General features: G+C 42.7%; 2 long non-coding RNA genes across 3 annotated transcripts; one reads left to right on the forward strand and one right to left on the reverse strand.

The window, feature by feature from the left end:
* Window positions 1-1,174: 1,174 nt before the first annotated feature.
* Window positions 1,175-16,819, reverse strand: LOC140609901 (uncharacterized). The gene is made up of 3 exons (XR_012011610.1): window positions 16,776-16,819; window positions 16,359-16,478; window positions 1,175-3,890 (listed from the first exon to the last, which is right to left on the reverse strand). It is a non-coding gene; the product is annotated as an uncharacterized lncRNA (long non-coding RNA).
* LOC140609902 (uncharacterized) lies at window positions 2,938-4,667 on the forward strand. Of its 2 annotated transcripts, none has more exons than XR_012011611.1 (2): window positions 2,938-3,123; window positions 4,259-4,667. It is a non-coding gene; the product is annotated as an uncharacterized lncRNA (long non-coding RNA). The 2 variants fall into 2 exon arrangements; XR_012011612.1 differs by having other exon boundaries at window positions 3,063-3,123; window positions 4,309-4,667.
* Window positions 16,820-17,640: the final 821 nt, after the last annotated feature.

Raw genomic sequence — 17,640 nt, forward strand, 5'->3', positions numbered from 1 at the left:
GTTGTTAAAATGATTTGATTTTGGCAATTAATTAGAATAGGAAAATCAGTTAGAGGTGCTAGGAGAAACAAGACAGAAATTTGGGGACCTTTACTAGGGCAAGTCTGCTGGCTGCTCTTGTATCATGAGGAGAAAGCTGACCATAGAATTCTTTGACCACTGACAGTGACTTTAGGTATATAACTCCCTTGTGCCTTGGTATTCTCCTGTGTCAAAATAGGGCTCATTGTGAGGAATGAATGTGGGGTCATATGCAAAAGTTTGTTTTAAGCCTGACGGCCCTTCCAAATGTTCTGTTCCCATGCCAGGGTTCCAGCTAACATTGATCTAGTTTTGCATCTTTGGGTATGAGGCTTGAATGTGAGACACTGGAGAATTTGGAGCAATTTGCTGATGTGGGCCTTCTTGAATCATTATAATTTGCTGACCTGCATGTACTTTGCAGCCAAGGTATATCAGAATACTTGTTGTGTTCTACGTGGCCCACTGGGAGTGAGGTGTTGGTATGACTTACTAAAGAGAAAATCTCTTGGACAGGATAAAGGGGCATTATTGCAGCTCTAAATTCCCAGTGTAAGAATGATTTTGATCTTTCGGGGAGGAGGATTGGGGGACAGGTGGGCTAGCTTAGATAGGTCAGGTGGTGGGTTGATGCTGGCCTATCAAAGGAGGAATTCCCCAGCTTCAAGGGACATGCTCAGGATGAGTGGTACCAAGTGCCATTTCTGAGCTAACACCAACATGACTGCCTGAGGGCAATTTTATTGCATCCTCTGGGCATCTTCCTGAGGCAAGTGGTCTTATTCCCATTTTATAGAACAGCAGACCGAGCCCTAGGAATGGCTCATTTCACCACATGCCAGGATATGCTAAGGACACTTAATTCCCACAGGATAGGGTCTGGATCCCTATGATAGAAATAAACCTCCCCTCCATGCCCCTCGACTATACACACATACACACTTAACACCTGTGGTCTAATTGTAGGTGTCCCTCAACAATCTAATAACGGGGACCATTTAGAATAAAATTCTATTTTGGAATAACTTTGTATTTGCTAGATAATGGAAGAAAATTAGGTCTATTCAACCCCAACAGCCAGGGATTGAAGGGAGCATTGTAGCACCCCTGTTTCCCAGGAGACAGGAGATAAAAATCAATACAGTTAAAGCCATTATTATCATCTTTTCTCATTATCACATTTTCCATTCTGTTTACCATCTTGGCATCTTAATTTTCCAAAGCCTTATGAACCTATGTTACCTGGTAACATCTCTTTATGGGATATTGAAATCATGGGATACTCTGGAGAAAAAAAATGTATATTTTTCTGTATATTACCCTTGGGGCAAAGTTGACATATATGGGTTTTGTTCAGATTAAAATGTCTGAGGTTCTATTTAAGAACTTGTATCACTCGTAATTTGGAACCAGTTCTATGGCTTGGGTTCAAGGTCAAAAGTAGAATGCTATGTGAAAGAGATGATGTCTGGCTTGATCCATTTCCTCTCTGTTGCCTGCCTTTGCTCAGTGATTAAATTGCCTGTCTGAGCATCAAATTCTGACCTACTCTCTTGTGTTTTACTGCATTCTGCAGCCTTCTTATTCTTCTTCTGCTCATCCAAATCCACCTGTCCTAAGCACCTTCTCTCAATATCCTGCCCAAACTCCCTCACTGGGTTTGGCAGCAAACCATTGAGAAAAGAATGAGGGTTTTGAAGTCAGGCATATCTGAGTTTGAGCCTTGGTTATATCCTATTTATTAGCCATGTGGCTATGGGCAAATTAACTTTTTCCTCTTAGACTATTTTAGCTGTAGGATGGAAATGATCAGCCCTACTTTCAAACAGCAGTACCCTGCTTTATGAGGAAGCATGTGTGAAGCACCCAACCCATGGCTTGGCACAAAGTAATACCCATGGTTTCCTTCCTCTCCCAAGATTTCTCTCCCTTCCAATGTCCCCCAGTTCTTCCTTGTTTATCACAAAGAGATTCAGAGTAACAGTTCCCACGATTCCCTCCTGTAGCCTCAGGGAGATAAAACTTGTGTTAGACTGTTTCTGCAGACATGGTTTTACTTGCATGCTTGTGGCAGATGGTGATTGGGCACAAATAGGGGTAAGCTTCTCAGATGGTTAGTGGACATCTACCCAATTCAGACAGAGGGCCAGGACCTCAAAGGTATACCATCCACTGTTTTAGCACCTACCCTCTGCTTGGACACTTCCCGTGTTCAAGAACTCATTCTCTCAGTTGTGAACATCTCTCACTGTTACAAAGTTCTGTGTCACCTTGGCTTCCATCTGTCTTCCTAGACCCTACCTGTTCTTTCCAGCCTTTGTGATCTATTGGAAGGGCTCTCCCTTTCTTATAGGATGACAGTTGATCTATTGGAAAACTGTTGGTCATGTGTTCACAAGGTCTTTTCCCCTCTAGACTTCAGGTACTGTTTTGTCCTGCCTAAGTTATATTCTACAGTTCCATTCCACTTTGTCAGCAGTCATGCTTTCCCTTATCTCAGGTGCTGTGTTGCAGCCTATTGGAGGGGTAGGAACATCAGGTTTGAAGTCAGGCACATTTGGTTCTCATCCCTGCATGGGCACCTATTTGGAAACTCAACTTACCTACCTGTACAATAGAAGCACTAATACCAATATCATAGTACTTCCAGGCAGATTAAATGTGCTGATGTATAGAAAGTATGCAGTCTCTTGCCTGACATAGAAAAGATGTCATAACTGCATAATTATTATTTACTAATTTCCAGGCAAGTAGCCATCACACTTGGTTCTTTTAGAAAATCTTCCTAGTGACCTTTATGGTTTTCATCAGCCTGCATTTGGTAGTCTCTCCCCTTCCCTTACACCAGGAAAATGGCATTAACGAGTGTTCTATTTGTGTTGTTACAGTCACAAGATTCTTAGGAGGATAGTCAAAATACAGCTCACTGGTCATTTTATGTTCATTCGAGGCAGGTTTTAATTTAAAAACAGCTTGGATCTTCTGTGACTAAACATGTACATTCTAAGAGGTCCTTTGGGATTGCAGCAGAATGTTCAGACATTCATGGGCAGAATTCCAGAACTCTTGAAAGATGAGTGTGTCCTGTGGCTGATGAACAAGGTATGAAGACACCAAATCCCCCTGACGAAGTCCAGCAATGCCTTGCCACTGATCAGCCTTTCTGGAAAGACAAGATGAGCTCACCAAGAAGAAAGGGGTGGATGGGAGATTTCAGGAAAGATTCTTAGTTATCAGAAATTAGGCATCAAAAGATCTGGGCCTTCTTGTTGATTTCCCCAAGTTGTTCTCACAGCCCAAGACACATGGTTGGGCCATGATGTCATCTGACATAGATAGACACGCTGAGGCCAGAAACTGTCAAGCAGATTCTGGTTCATGATGGAGAGTGGGAGGGATGTGCAATTTGAGGGCCATGTGAGTGTGGAATGAGTAATGTTTTCCAGTAGTGTATTATCACCCATCCTATCATTGATGGGGGTGGAGGAAGAACTGAATTCTAAGATATTCAAAAAACAAGTATTATATATCCCCCTAAAGACCTTACATTTTCCAAGTTAAAATCCTGTATTTAGTAGTCTCATCTGTTGTCATGCTAGGACAATATTTTCATATCCAGTTGAATTTACATGACCAGTCTCCATCATTCGTTCATATGTTCATTCCTTCATTCATTGAATCACTCAGTTGGTCATTCATCGTTTGGTCTGTGGTTCTAGCAATTATTTGGTCTGTCACTTCATTGGTCCATTGGCTGTTCAGTCTTTCAGTCATGCAATGAATATCTTTTGGACATCTTTTTCTATACCAAGAGCTGGGCTGGGTATCAGACGTGTAGCAGTGAAAAAAGATTCACAGAATCTACTCTCCTGGAAAAAACAGATGTTAAACAAGCAATTATAACAAAAGGTGATGAATGGGGAATATTATGATAGGAAAAGCATGGGCCCCAAAGCAAAAGAAGTTCAGTTTGGCTGGAGATTACAGTTTTCTATTGCCTAAAGCATCAGATTCCAGGTCCTGGATGTCTAAATACATAATTCCTAGCACTCATCTGTTAGAAAGAATAAGAACTAACATTTGTGGGAGCTCTTGCCATGTAGCCAGCCACTGAGCCAAGTCCTTTACAAAGATGGTCACACTTAATCTTTCCTGAGTTAAGGACTTAGTATCCCCATTTCACAGACAAGGAAGTTGAGGCTCAAAAAGGATAAACAGCTTGTCTGTGGTCACATAGGGTGAAGTGGCAGAGCAAAGAGTTGAATCCTGGTCTGTCTGATTCTACAGCTCACGGTAATAACCAAGAACATTCTTGAGCCCAGGAAGTAGAAAACTTGTAACAAAAGACATTGAGAAGTTGGGGTGAGGAGAGCCTTTGGATCTTCCTGCTGTCCTCCCGAAGAATCAAGAGCTCTTCAGTGAGCCTCACAGCCCATGGGAAAAAGAACAAGAACTTGGGGTGACCAGGTCAGAGAGCATCATGGGGTGAACTACGTTCCTACATCCCAGAAGGCATGAGAAAGCTTTGCGGGAAGTTATTTGTAACAGCAGAAAGACCTTAGGCAATCCAACCCAGAAATGAATCAATCTTATATTCGTGTGTACATTTTTAATGCAGTTAGAATAATATAAAACCAAATTAGAAAGCCTCATGTCCACATGATGTCTTTATTTAGTGTAAAGCAGTCTATTACACACACTCTATTTCCTTTTTGGTGATTAAAAAAATAAAGTGAGTCAGTCTTTTTTGCAAAAATAGTTCCATATTTCAAAAGAAAATAGTTTTCTTAGAGAACATAGCCTTCTCTCTATTTTTTCTCTCTCCTCATGTCCCCTCCTCCAACTCAATAATAAATATCTCCTGTCCAGATGTTAGATCATGTTGAGATAATTTGGAAATCTTCATGCTTAATTTAGAAATGATTCATATACGCATTGAGTAGTACCTAAGTTTGGCTGGGGATGAGAATAGTTGCTTGTAGTGGTGGTGATTCAGGCTTGCCCGTGAGTGATCCGTCTTCTATCACTTGAGATATTACTGAATTGCTGTGATGACTCAGCTTGAGTCTGTGCAACTGTGAGTACGATGGTTAGCTCCCTCAGCAGCTTCTCTTGGTGTCTCCCACGTGGTTGGAGATGATTCTGTGCTCATTGGCACTTGCTGAGTTTTGCCATGTATTCTCAATGAAGCCACGAGTGAGTCATGTTTCCATGTGTCTCCCTGTCAGTTCTTTTGTTGTTCTGCAATTACCACAGGTCTAGTCCATGTATCACCTCCTTATTCAAAGGGATTCTTTTGCCCGATGTCTTAATTATCATCAAAGAATCTCCTTTTTAGACTTAAGGACCAGGAGCTTCAGAATCCAGCTAATCTGCCTATATCCCATATTGGTATACAATGGTATTACTTCTTCTTGACATCAAGTAGTAGTGCTCTACTAGTGTAATACTGCAACTACCATCAGCACCACCACTACCATCTTTTTTCTTCCCCTTAGGAAGTAGTATTTTGGAATACTTAAAATGTTACAAACACTGGTTGGGTTCCTTATTTGCTTTATCTCAATTATTCCTCATACTAGTCACATGTAGTATTTATTATTTTTAAAGATTTCATTTATTTATTTGAGAGAGAAAGAGAGCACAAGTAAGGGGAAGGGCAGAGAAAGAGGGAGAAGCAGACTCCCTGCTGAGCAGGGAGCCTGATGCAGGGCTTGACCCCAGGATCCTAGGATCATGACCTGAGCCAAAAGCAAATGCTTAACCGACTGAGCCCCCCAGACTTCCTGCATGTAGTATTTGATCCCAATTTTGCTTAGGAATTAAAACCAAGGCTCAAATATGTGAAGTAACTCACCTATGGTCTCACTGTTAGTAAATTGCAGAGAGATTATCTAAACCTAACTTATCTGACATGATACTTTTAAACAGGACATCAGTATTTTCTACTTTCATGATCTTTTTTGCCATCTCATATCCTCATATCACCTCTGTGCTGTTAATTATGTAATATTGGCTGCCTGCTATTCACTATGCTCATATGAACAAAACTACAAGAGCACACGAGGCATTTTTAGCTTGCAATACTTGTTACCTACTGATACTTGGACCACAATCTGCATCATCAATCAAAGTAAATCCCCTGAAGGAAAACAGAAATCTTGCCTTAGCGTGGTCTCAGAAGGATGACATTCAAGCTCCCAGTCTCTTCTCTCTGGCAGACACTTTTCTTATCAATCTCCAGGTAAGAGAGCCGTTATTTAAGTAGTTCTTTCTCTTTGCTACGTGACTTCTTTTCTCTGCTGTACTGTACTGTAATTTTGTTTTCTCTAGTGAGGTCCTCAGTTCTTTCTAGGAACAGTCTCAGGGCATCCATAACATTTTGTTCAGACATTATTTCTCTGGGTTGAACAACTCTAGCCTTCTGCCCACAAGGACCTGGTGGTGTAATTGGAAATTGGAAATTATCTAACATATTTTAATTTCATGGACACTCTAGAGAGTGGTGACTTCCAGTATGGTTTTTAGACTCCAGAAAGAGTGACTCCTGTCCTGTAGATTCCACTCTTTTCCTTCTTCTGGCCACCTATCCCTTCCAGGCTAGGTTTAGGTTCCATGACCTCAGAATTCTCTTCTTAAATGGCTCCAATCCCATTTCTAGAACTGGGTGTTCCTCTGCCCTAAGGCCATTCTCCTCCAAGAATGGCCTTGTCACAGTTTACTTCTAGGCCCCAGGGGGAAACCAAGATGTAGTTGCTTATAGGATGGAGCAAGACCTCTTGGGGTTTGGGGTGTGGGGTAGAGAGCTAGGAGTAGGAAGGGAAAGTGGAGACAGACCAGAAGCCAGAGGGGAGTCTAAGAGCTTGGAACTCAAACCCAGCCTTCCGGGTTGTTTTGCGGACATTTGTCATGATAGGAGGATAGAACATTTTTATTGGGCAGTGTTTTAGTTTGATTTATAACTTCTGTATATTTAGATACATACCTCATGGGCCTCTTCTAGTATCTTTTTACCCTGGCTCCTTCAAGTGTTAGGGATAGGCTTTTTAGCTACCACTTGGGCAACCAGTAGTCCTAGTGTATCTGAGACTAAGGGGTTTCCTGTGATTCAAGATTTACTGTACTAGTGGAGAAAGACCCAGGAAAACTGGAAGAAAGTGTGTTGATCACTCTAGACCACCTACTACATATAATGTAGTGACTGTTGTTAATTTATATAACTATACAGAACTCAGACTCCTTCTTTCTGAGGCAGAAAGAACTTCTATTTACATTTTCATCATAATAGTGTGCAAGAAATTCCATTTAATGATAGACCTTCTCTCAGAGGCAGGAGATAATTAAAGGTCATTTAACCACTGGCAGGCATACTGTCTCCAGGGCAGGATGCAGCCATTAGCGGTGGCCTTCGTAAAATTGCTACTAAAATCAACAATGAATATTCATTGACCACTAGAAGAAGAAACACCATCAAAATCATTGCTGGAAGTCAAAATAGCTTTGTATACCTTGGACTGTCTTGTTTCTTCAGAACGAGGAGAGAGGGGATGTTTCCATGTGACATTATTCCTATCAATACCCAGTTCCAACTTTCTAACTTGGCTACAACCATTTAAAGCTACTCCTTTCTAGGAAGCTTCCAAGTGCCTAAGAGCTGTGGATATTTTGAGGTATTTGGCAATTGAAAAAAGAGTAGGTGGAAGCATCTTTAGCCAAACAACTTTCTAGGCAAAATTGAGATGTAGATGAAGTTAATTTCTACCCATACTGCTGTCTCTACTTTCCCCACCATCTTGTTTCCTGAGTTTTTAGGAAAAAGACACTTATTCATTTATTCATCCATCCATCCATCCATCCATCCATCCATCCATTCATCCATCAATTCATTCATTCATCTATTCATTCATTCAGCAAATGGGGCCAAGAGTGGTAGCACTGCAGGCAAAAGAAATAACAAGAGCAAAGTCTCCGTGGTAGGCACAGACTTGAAGATCTAAAAGCAGACTGGAGGGGTGGGCCAGAAAAATGAGGAAAGAGGAGTAGAATAGGCTCTAAAAGTTGGGCAAGGACTAGGTCACATGGGACTTTAGTGGCCACAGTACAGATTTTGGATTTTATTAGGTGCAGTGGATTGATGATCCCCAGAGATAGTCCATCCTAGTGTGGGAACTATCCATGTTTTCTAATATGACCAAAAAAGACTGTACAGATATGATTAAATTCAGGATCTTGAGATGGGGAGGTGCCATCCCATGTATCCCTATGAAAAAGGAGGTGGCGGGAGAGTGGACAGACAGAAGAGGACAAGGCACTGTGACCATGGAGGCAGAGACTGGAGTGATGTGGCCACAAGCTGAAGAAGGTTGGCAGCCTCCCCAAGCTGGAGGAGGCAAAGAACACATTGTCCTCTAAAGCCTCCAGAGAGGGCATGGTCCTGCTGATGTGCTGATTTTAACCCAGTGATACAGATTTTGGACTTCCAGTGATACAGATTTTGGACTTCCAGTCCAGAACTGTGAGATAATAAATTTTGTTATTTTAAGCCACCACTTTTGTGGCAATTTGTTACAGAAGCCAAAGGAAACTGATACAGGCAGTTTTTGGCTTTTGGCTGGGATATGACATGATGAGATTTCCATCCTTCAGTGACCGCTTTGAGAGCTGTGTAGAACAGAGATCAGAGGGGACAGAAGTAGGAATAGAGAGACCAGCTGGGAAGTTCTTGGCAGGCATGCAAATGAGACACAATGGCTCAGCAGAGGTGGAAAGAAATAGCACACTTGAGATTTTCTTTGGAGATAGAATGCCAGGACTTACTGACGGATTGCCATCAGGAAAGCAGGCTTTGAAAAGTCATCAACAATTTAATGTAAATATGCCTTTTCCGCCAAGAGAAACTTGTAATTTTAAAAAGAAGCACAAGGATAACCGAGCAGTGGGATTTTAGGCTCTATAATACCCCAGATGTGGAGAAAAGGGTTTAGTGGGTTGTCGGCTTATGGAGTTTCCCTGCAATCCATTTTGTTACGCTGCTTTGCTGACCACCTGCTCCGTTCATAATCAGTCATGAATCCTTTTTTAGAAGTAGGTGGACCACAAATCAGCAGATGATAATTTCCATGCTGTCTCAAAGGGAATTTACTGGGTTGGAGAAGCACCTGAAAGCTGTGGTTTAAATACTCCATTTGAGGGGCATCTGGGTGGCTCAGTTGGTTAAACATCTACCTTTGGATCACGTCATGATCTTGGGGTTCTGGGATCAAGCCTGCATCGGGCTCCCTGCTGAGTGGGGAGGGAGTCTGCTTCTCCCTCTGTGCATGCTCTCTCTCTTTCTCAAGTAAATAAAATATTTTTTAAAATGCCCCATTGATGTCCTTATGACATTTCAAAGGTTTTCTGTATTTGTTCTCAGACTTCAGCCTGTATCTGATTGACCTGGGGAGTTTCTATGTCAGTTAGATTTGAGAAATGTGGCTCCAGAGATTCTGATCCTAGGTCAGGGCAGACTCTAAGACAGTGCTTCTCAGACTTTAAAGATTCTAATTCAGCAGGTTCAAGTGGAATCTGAGATTCCATCCGGGTGGATGACGAGCTTCTAGGTCTGTGGACCACACTTAGAGTAATAAGATTTATAGGGATCATTTTCAGAGCTTTAAGCCCCAATATGCCATGGATGAGCCTGACTCCAGTTTGGTTATACCACATGTGTCAGAAACAAAGGTAGCCCAGACACACTGCCAAGCCCTTCTGTGCGATGGCCCAGCTGTCATCTTGGTGCAACAGATTCTTCCTCTCTAAACCAGTGACACTCTTCATTCTCTCCTGCTGAGCTCATAAATGCCTCCTTGCCAAACCCAACAGGGGCCAGCTTCCCAGACTGGGTTACAAGGTTGAGATTTGCCAGGCTTGCCCCTTCCGGGAATGCCATGGGCCAGACGGCTTCCTTAACACAGCAGAGTCCGTCTTGTTTGGGGGTTGGCATGCCACAACTGGCATGCTGTTTCCAACACATAGTCATGGCATGGTCTTCCCCCACTTCAAACCCTGCCCTGGCCCTGGTCAAGCACACTGGCCTACCCAAAGTTCCACCTCCATCTCTAACTTTTACAATCTACAATCCACTGATATAGAACCACCATGAGTTCCTCGTGTCCTAGGCTTGCTTTCTCTTCTCTCCAGGTCTGAGTCACAGTTTAACTCAAACCATCCTCACATAATGATGAAGGATACACATATGGTAAAGAGAAGGAGGAGCAGAATTGTGACATAAAGAGAGGCAGTGCAAAATGGTGGTAGAGAGCACAGGCTTTAGTATAAATCCAGCTCGGTCACAGCTCAGCTGGGTGACCTTGGACAAGTCTCTGGGCCTCAGTTTTCTCCTCTTTAAAATGGTGTAAATAGGGGTGCCTGGGTGATTTAGTCATTTAAGCATCTGAGTCTTGATTTTGGCTCAGGTCATGATCTCAGGGTTGTGGGATTGAGTTCTGCAGTGGGCTAGTGCTCAGTGCTGGGTCTGCTTGAGATTCTCTGTCACTCTGCCCCTCCCCACTATCCCACCCAGTGCTTGCACACACATTCTCTCTCACTCTTTCTCAAATACATAAAATATCTTTAGAAAAAATTAAAATGGGATAAATAAAATCTTTCGCACAGGGCTGTCAAAAGGGCTTAATGAACTAATGTACCTAACAGGCTTAACTTTGTGGCAGGCCATTATAAAAGTGGACATTAGCAATTCAGATTAGCCTCTGCTGTTTGTCACTCTCTTCCCTTCTCACCTACCCTACTCTTCTCCTTCTCTCCTTGCTCTTCCCCTCAAGATCTTGGGGCCTTCAAAAGGATATAGTTCTTGGCATTTCCTCTAGGTGAAATTCCACAGAGGTAGGAAGTATCAGTTGTATTTCAGAAACTTGTTTTGGTAATTGAGCAGTAGGAATGGTTTGGAGCTGTCCACTTAGCTACATTATCGGTGGCACTTTAAAAGGAAATGAATGAAAATGCTCATTATTCTGGCTATTAGCCCACACCTGGAGCAAACAGGAATCTCCAGGTCCAAACATTTCCCCTGTAAAGCTTTCTTTACCTTAGAGACCAATATCAACACAATGAGGTTGCAGTATCAGCAACATGGGGAGGCTTGAAGTCAAGAGCAGCAGAAGCCTTTTATGAAGCTGGCATCCAGGGCCACAGCGAACACCTTTCTCTCTATCTCTAGTCTAGGAGCGGGAGCTGGGGGTGGGGGTTTTCAGGGTGGCCCCATCAGACTGAGTAATCAGGAGCTGACATTAGATTTCCGATGAGATTATCACTAGAATTATGAGGGAGACTCTTTGAATTTGTACAGATAAGGTCCAAAGATGAGCATTTGCTGAGGCCCAGGGATCACCACTGCCAGCCAGATGAGACCTCATTTGTCCAGGGGTCCCTAAGGAAAAGAAGTAGAGGCTTTGACTAGGGTTCATTCACGCACATTAATCAACAAATGTTTCCCAACTACATGGCAGCCACTGCTGTACATGCTGGTGGTACAAAACAGTGAAGGAAACTCATAGAAATCCTTGCCATCCTGGACCTCACATGCCACATAGGGATCCGTCTTTAAATCTTACAGAATATCTTTGTACCCTACTCTGAATTCTGAGATCTAAGGGATCCTAGATCCTGGGGTTTAGGGGAGAAACCTTAAAGATCACCTCATCTATTGGTTCATTATTTTTCTTAGGGTCACATATTTCTTTGAGAATATTATAGAAGCCATAAAGCCATGAACTTATCACCTCCTGAGTTCTGCTGGCTTCTGCCTTTAGTTTCAGAGGGTTTCCATCCTGTCCTCCTTACCTCTCCAGCTTCAACCTTCTGATCTGGTTCTACCATCTGGAGAACATTCCTCAGCATCCTTGCTAAGAGAGGCTTACCACAAGGCATGGATTTTCTTTTTCTTTTCTTTTTTTTTTTTTAAGAGATGGGGGACTTGTTACCCCTCTAGGCAGCCATTCCATCTAAATAGTGGGTAGAGGCAGTTCTACAGACTACAGACTCCACCAATTTTCTTTTCCACCCTGTTCCCTGCCTCTAAACCCTGAGACTGGGCTCTGGCACCAGTGTGTCTGGCACCTTATTCATTGGTGTTCTGGTTTTGTCTTGAAGGTAGAGAGAGAAGTGCCTATTTCTACCACCCTCCTAGGTTTTGGGGTTATTCTGGGCTTGGCTACTAACCTTTTCCCTGAAAGGGAAAGACTCCAGTAACATTTCTTCTCGCAGTCTCTCTATAAAGATACTAGCCTAAGACAGGCCTCCTTAATCTCCTCCACCCTCTGTTTACCTTCTTATCTGAAAATATGACTGGATTTGCAGATTAGCCAAAGGAAACAGAGACTTGTTTTTAAGACTGGCGACTTGCTTTTTGAGCCTGCCAGTATTTATAAGGCTTAAATGACTTCTCTGTTCCTTGTGTTGTGTGGGAGGAAAAAGAAAACTCTTACCTACAGCCGGGTGAGGGAGCAGTGTCAACAAGGTACCCACCTCCCCCCACCTCTACTGAAAGCCAGTTTTTCTTTTAAACCTAAGTCCAGGCCATGTGAAATCCTTCAAGACGCCAGTGTCAGAGACCCAACTATGAGAGTTCCTTCTGAAGGGAAGGTAGTGCAAGCATGTCCCAGCGCTCTGAAGAGGTTACTCTTCAAAGAACATTGGCTGAAGATTTTGGAAGTTAAGTGGTTATTATTTACCAGACAAGAGCTGTGTGATCTGTAAAAGCAAGACACCCAAGAGGGTGGAAAGATTGCACTGATACACAAAATCAGGGGAGCCATGAGGCAGAGGGAGTCGGAGTGAAAGGAATTTTGTTTTCTTTAGCTCACTTGAAGCTGCTTTGAGCCACAAGTACATAGAACCACCACCACCACCTAGGAGCTGGATGTTACTGTGCAGGTGCCCAGAAGCCGGGCCATCCATTCTGAATCCTCACAGCAGCTCCACCAAGAAGGAATCCTTGTCACCATTGCTCTTTAGCTTCCCAGAATTAAAAGGACAGTGACTCTGGATTCATGACACATGCTCAGAATCACATATTTTAATAATGCCATGAACACCCATGACCCTGGGCTTAGAACGAAAGCTCAGACATTAACACGGACTCACATGTGTGTGTACAGCTTCCTCTCTCATTTCATCCCAGAGGCCACCATTTTCCTGAACCCCATTTCTATCACCCTCTGGCTTTTCTCCATATAATTCTATCCATGTGTGTTGTAAAGATACATGCATACATTTCATTTTAATTGTTTTAGCTTTATATAAAAGGCTACTTAGCAGGCTAGACACAATTTCAATGTGATACCTTGCTGAGATCCATCAAACTGAATACTTCTGTGTAGTTTATCCATAGTGATGGCTCTGGAAGATCACACGGTGGGAATATCCCATAGTTTATTCATTCACTTTTCTACTCATGAGTTTTTGGGTGGTTGCTAGACTTCTGCTCTTGTTAACAGTGTCACCTTTGAACAATCTTATGTGTCTCAGTTTTTCTGAATGGTTGCACCAATTTGCACACTTCCTGGCAATGTATAAGAGAACCTTCAGATTCTGTCCAATGCAATGTTTGGAATTGTCAGATTTAAAATTTTTTCTGAGCTAATAGACATAAAAACTTATCTCCCATTGTGGCTCTGATTTGCATTTCCTTGATCACCAATGATACTGAATATCAATTCATATATCTTTTTTGGCTCTGTGTTTCCTCTTTTGTGAACTGTTTCTTTTGCCTACTTCTTCTATTGCATTAGCTGTATTTTGCTTACTAAATTTTTTTAATGTTCTTGTTACTAATCCAAATAAAAGACTTAATATCTGCATTTTATCAGTGGAGAAACTGAGTGCCCTAGAGAGTAAGTGACTTGCTCAAGACCACGCAGCTATTCATGGAGGACTGATTTAACCTTGTATATATTGAGGGTTCCAGGGCTACACTGTCTTCCTGCTGCTGAGTATGTGGACCTGAAATGTAAGGTCTGGTTCTAGTCCCTGCTATACCACCAGTGGGCTGGAGGGCATTGAATTAGTCCCTGTGTCTTGGGTTTCACTTTCTTCATCTATACAGTGACAGCTTATCTTGCAGCTTTTCGTCAGACCATCTCTATCATTTTTTTAAAAAGATTTGCTTATTTGAGGGGAGGGGAGAGGCAGAGGGAGAGAGAATCTCAAGCAGACTCGCCGCTGAATGTGGAGCCTGACGCTGGGCTTCATCTCATGACCTTCATCTCATGACCAGCTCAGGATTTTGATCTGAGCTGAAGCCAAGAGTCAGATATTCAACCAACTGAGCCACCCAGACACCCCTCCATCTTTTTTTGATTCCCATTGCTTTTAAGAACCCATGTGGCTGATGTGCTGGGGAGGGACTGTCCCCTACTTGCCTGCACTCCACTTTGTACAGTCCACAGTGTGGTGTGCGTGGTCTCAGAACATTGTGTCTGACTGGCAGCTCCAAGGATTTTGCTTGCTTTGGGGCTTGGGGGGCCAGGAGTGAACAAGGATAGTATTAACATCTTTCTCACTCTTCCTTAATTATAATTTGCCATCTCTGTCTCCAGGAAGCCATGATTAAACATAGCAGAGGGAAAATTAAGGATATCGTTACAATAGCATTCTATTATTTTGTCCACCCAACATGTATTTATTAAACACTTACAATGCACCAGGCACACTGGGCAGATAGTGTGCTGAGGTGTCAAACATGCTTGAGTTCAATGCCTTTTACTAGTTGTGGGAACCTCAACCAAGTTTTTCCACATTTTGGGTTGCTTCCATGTTTTTGGCCATGGTGAATAATGCTATTATGAATACTTATGAGTACTTTTTTTTATAGGAATATCGGGAGGGTAAAATACGATAAGATACACCCTGACCCATGATGCAAACTCAATAAATAGGGGTGGTGATGAGGGTGGATCCTATGATGGGGAGGAAATATCAGTGAGAAAGTGCCAGAAGTCTCCCTGAGGAGCAATGGAGTCCATCTAACTACATGCCTACTGCAGAGAAATGCATCTGTACTCAGAACATTTTGTTTAGAGCTAGACACTGCAGATAGAGATCAACAGTAGAAGTGGTACACATTTACATAGCACTCACCATGTGCCAGGCCCTGTTCTAAGTGCTTTAAATATATTAACTCACTTAATGCTCACAAGAACCTGGTGAGATAGGTGACAACTATAAATCTCATTTTACAGATGAGGAAAGTGAGGTGCAGAGAGTGTAATTAATTTGTCCCAAGTCACAGGCTAGTAAATGTTTGAGCCAGGGCTAGAACGCAGACTGAATGGTTCCACAGTACCACTGCAGAAGGAGTGGAGCCGAATCCCTGTCCTAGGAGAGAGAGTTCACATGTCCTGGGACCAACATTTTATTGTAGTGCAATTGGAATTGTCTGAATGGATTCATGAGTGTTCATGATGTTTACCTCAAGGGAGAGACACTGGAATTTATCTCACTTTTTATCTCATTCCCTCATGTGTTGTTAGGATTCTTTTTTTAAACATTGGACATCTCTTAATTTGATAATAAAGAAAAAAATCACCATATGGGCAGATACAAAACAAGGAAATATGGTAGAGGTGACTGCAGAAATGTGGGCTGGTGCTCTTAGAGCCCAGAGGAGGCAACTCCTAACTCTAGAGGAGGAGGAGAAGGAGGGTTTTGCAGGATGAGTAGGAGGGCACTTAATAGAAATGAGCAGAGAGATTTATTCCAGGAAGAAGGACTCCTTGGGTAGAAGCAAGTATAGTTGCCCTCAGAATAAGAGAAGTGTTGGCCCAGAGTGTAGGACATAGGAGGAACATGGTTAGTATTAGACTCCTTGTCCAGTGCCCTAGGATAGGGAGTGGCCATTTGTGCCTCTCTCCTGGATTCTACTCATTAATATTAATGCTAGGATTAGGATTTTTTGGTAGCCATTTTCAAAGAACCAAACTGTTTTTTTTTTTTTTTTTTTTTTTTTTTTTTTTACGGCACCAGTCTGGCCACACAGGGAAAGCTGAGGTTACACCTGTTCCTCTGGTAAAAGAGGTTCAAAGAGTCAGGAGTCCCCCCCCCCACACACACCCACCATCCTACCTTAGAGCTTCCCTCTCAGGCAGGGTCCTTGTCACAGCCTGCCCCTGTGTCCTGCAGCTGTGGACACACAGGGGAAGGGAGAGCTGCCCTTCCCAGTAGTTCCCCCAGAAACCGCAGGCTCTCTTTGTGGCCAAGACTGAGCTGTGAGCAGGTCCTGAATCAATTCCCTGTGGCCAGGGCAACAAAACATGCCCATTGGTGAGACTGGGGTTACGTACATCAGATGCCCCTGGGACTGGGACTGGAGTTCTCCTCTCCTGCACCCTGGAACACACGTGAGAGATGGTAGTTCCCCTCCAAGAACATTGGAATGGTGCTCTCAGAAGAGAGAATAGATGCTAGGCATACAAAACCAAACCAAAAAGAAAAAAACAGGTTTTTAGAAATAAAAAAAATGGCTTATTGGGATATGAGTTAAGGTAGGGAGCCCCTGATATATCCACATGGAAACTTCTCTATCTCTCCAAGCTCATGAAGAATTAGGATTAATGAAGGGAGAACTATCATAGAATACGATCTTTCTGTTTCTTCCGATTTATCTCTCTTATCTCCATTTTTGGATATTTTCAGGCTGAGGAAATGTGACCCTTTGGAATACATTTTTAATATTGTGTCTCATCCAAGAAGTGACTTACTTTTATAGGCGCTCATTCAGAATCCACTGTTGTCATGGTTTTCATTTGTGATGTTTCCAAAGGTGAGCTCCAAAAGCTGGGTCAGGACAGTTCTGTGAGGGGTTAGAGTTCATGACCAAAGTGTTTTTAAGGCTTCGGGGTTGCCATGGATACAGATGCTAGCAAAGTCATATGTCTCAAAGAGATCCAGGGTGTCTCCTGTGACTTTGAGAAATCTATGTTCTTTAGAGAGCTCTTTTCCTGACTGGTAACCACCTCTCAGCTGGCATGGTTGGATATATAGATATCCATAACCTAAGGAATGGGCACGTGGTTAGGGAGTCAGACTCTAGAATCAGACTTGTGTTCAAACTTGGCTCTACTGCTTATTAGCTGTGTGATCTTAGGCAAGTTCTTTAACCTCTCTGAGCTTTACTTTTTCATCTGTAAAATGAGGATAACAACATTGAGAGGACTAGATGATACAACGCAAGTAAACTTCACCCAGGGAGAGAACAGACCTAGTCTTTATCCTCAGGAGGTTAATAATAAAGTGACAATGAATAAAATGAACAAGCCTCCATAATGTTTACAGCAAGAATGCAAATGTTGGCTTCTGAGTCTGGATTCCAACCCTGACTGTCTACTTAACAACTACGTGAACCGGACTCCCTGGGTTTACTATTCTTATCTGCAAAATAAGGATGAGGAGACCACCTTGCAGAGTTAGTAGGTGAATTAAGGTGATTTTTATAAACCACTTGGTACAACATCTGGCATAAAGCAAGTGCCCAGTCAGGGCACTAGCTTCTCCCTCCCTTTCTGTCTCGGAAGCTCGGGCCAGCCTACATCCGGGGTGCCCGATGCTGTTATGGTACAAGCCAGC

This window comes from Canis lupus, chromosome 19 (assembly GCF_048164855.1).
Source record: "Canis lupus baileyi chromosome 19, mCanLup2.hap1, whole genome shotgun sequence".
NCBI classification, from domain to species: Eukaryota; Metazoa; Chordata; class Mammalia; order Carnivora; family Canidae; genus Canis; species Canis lupus.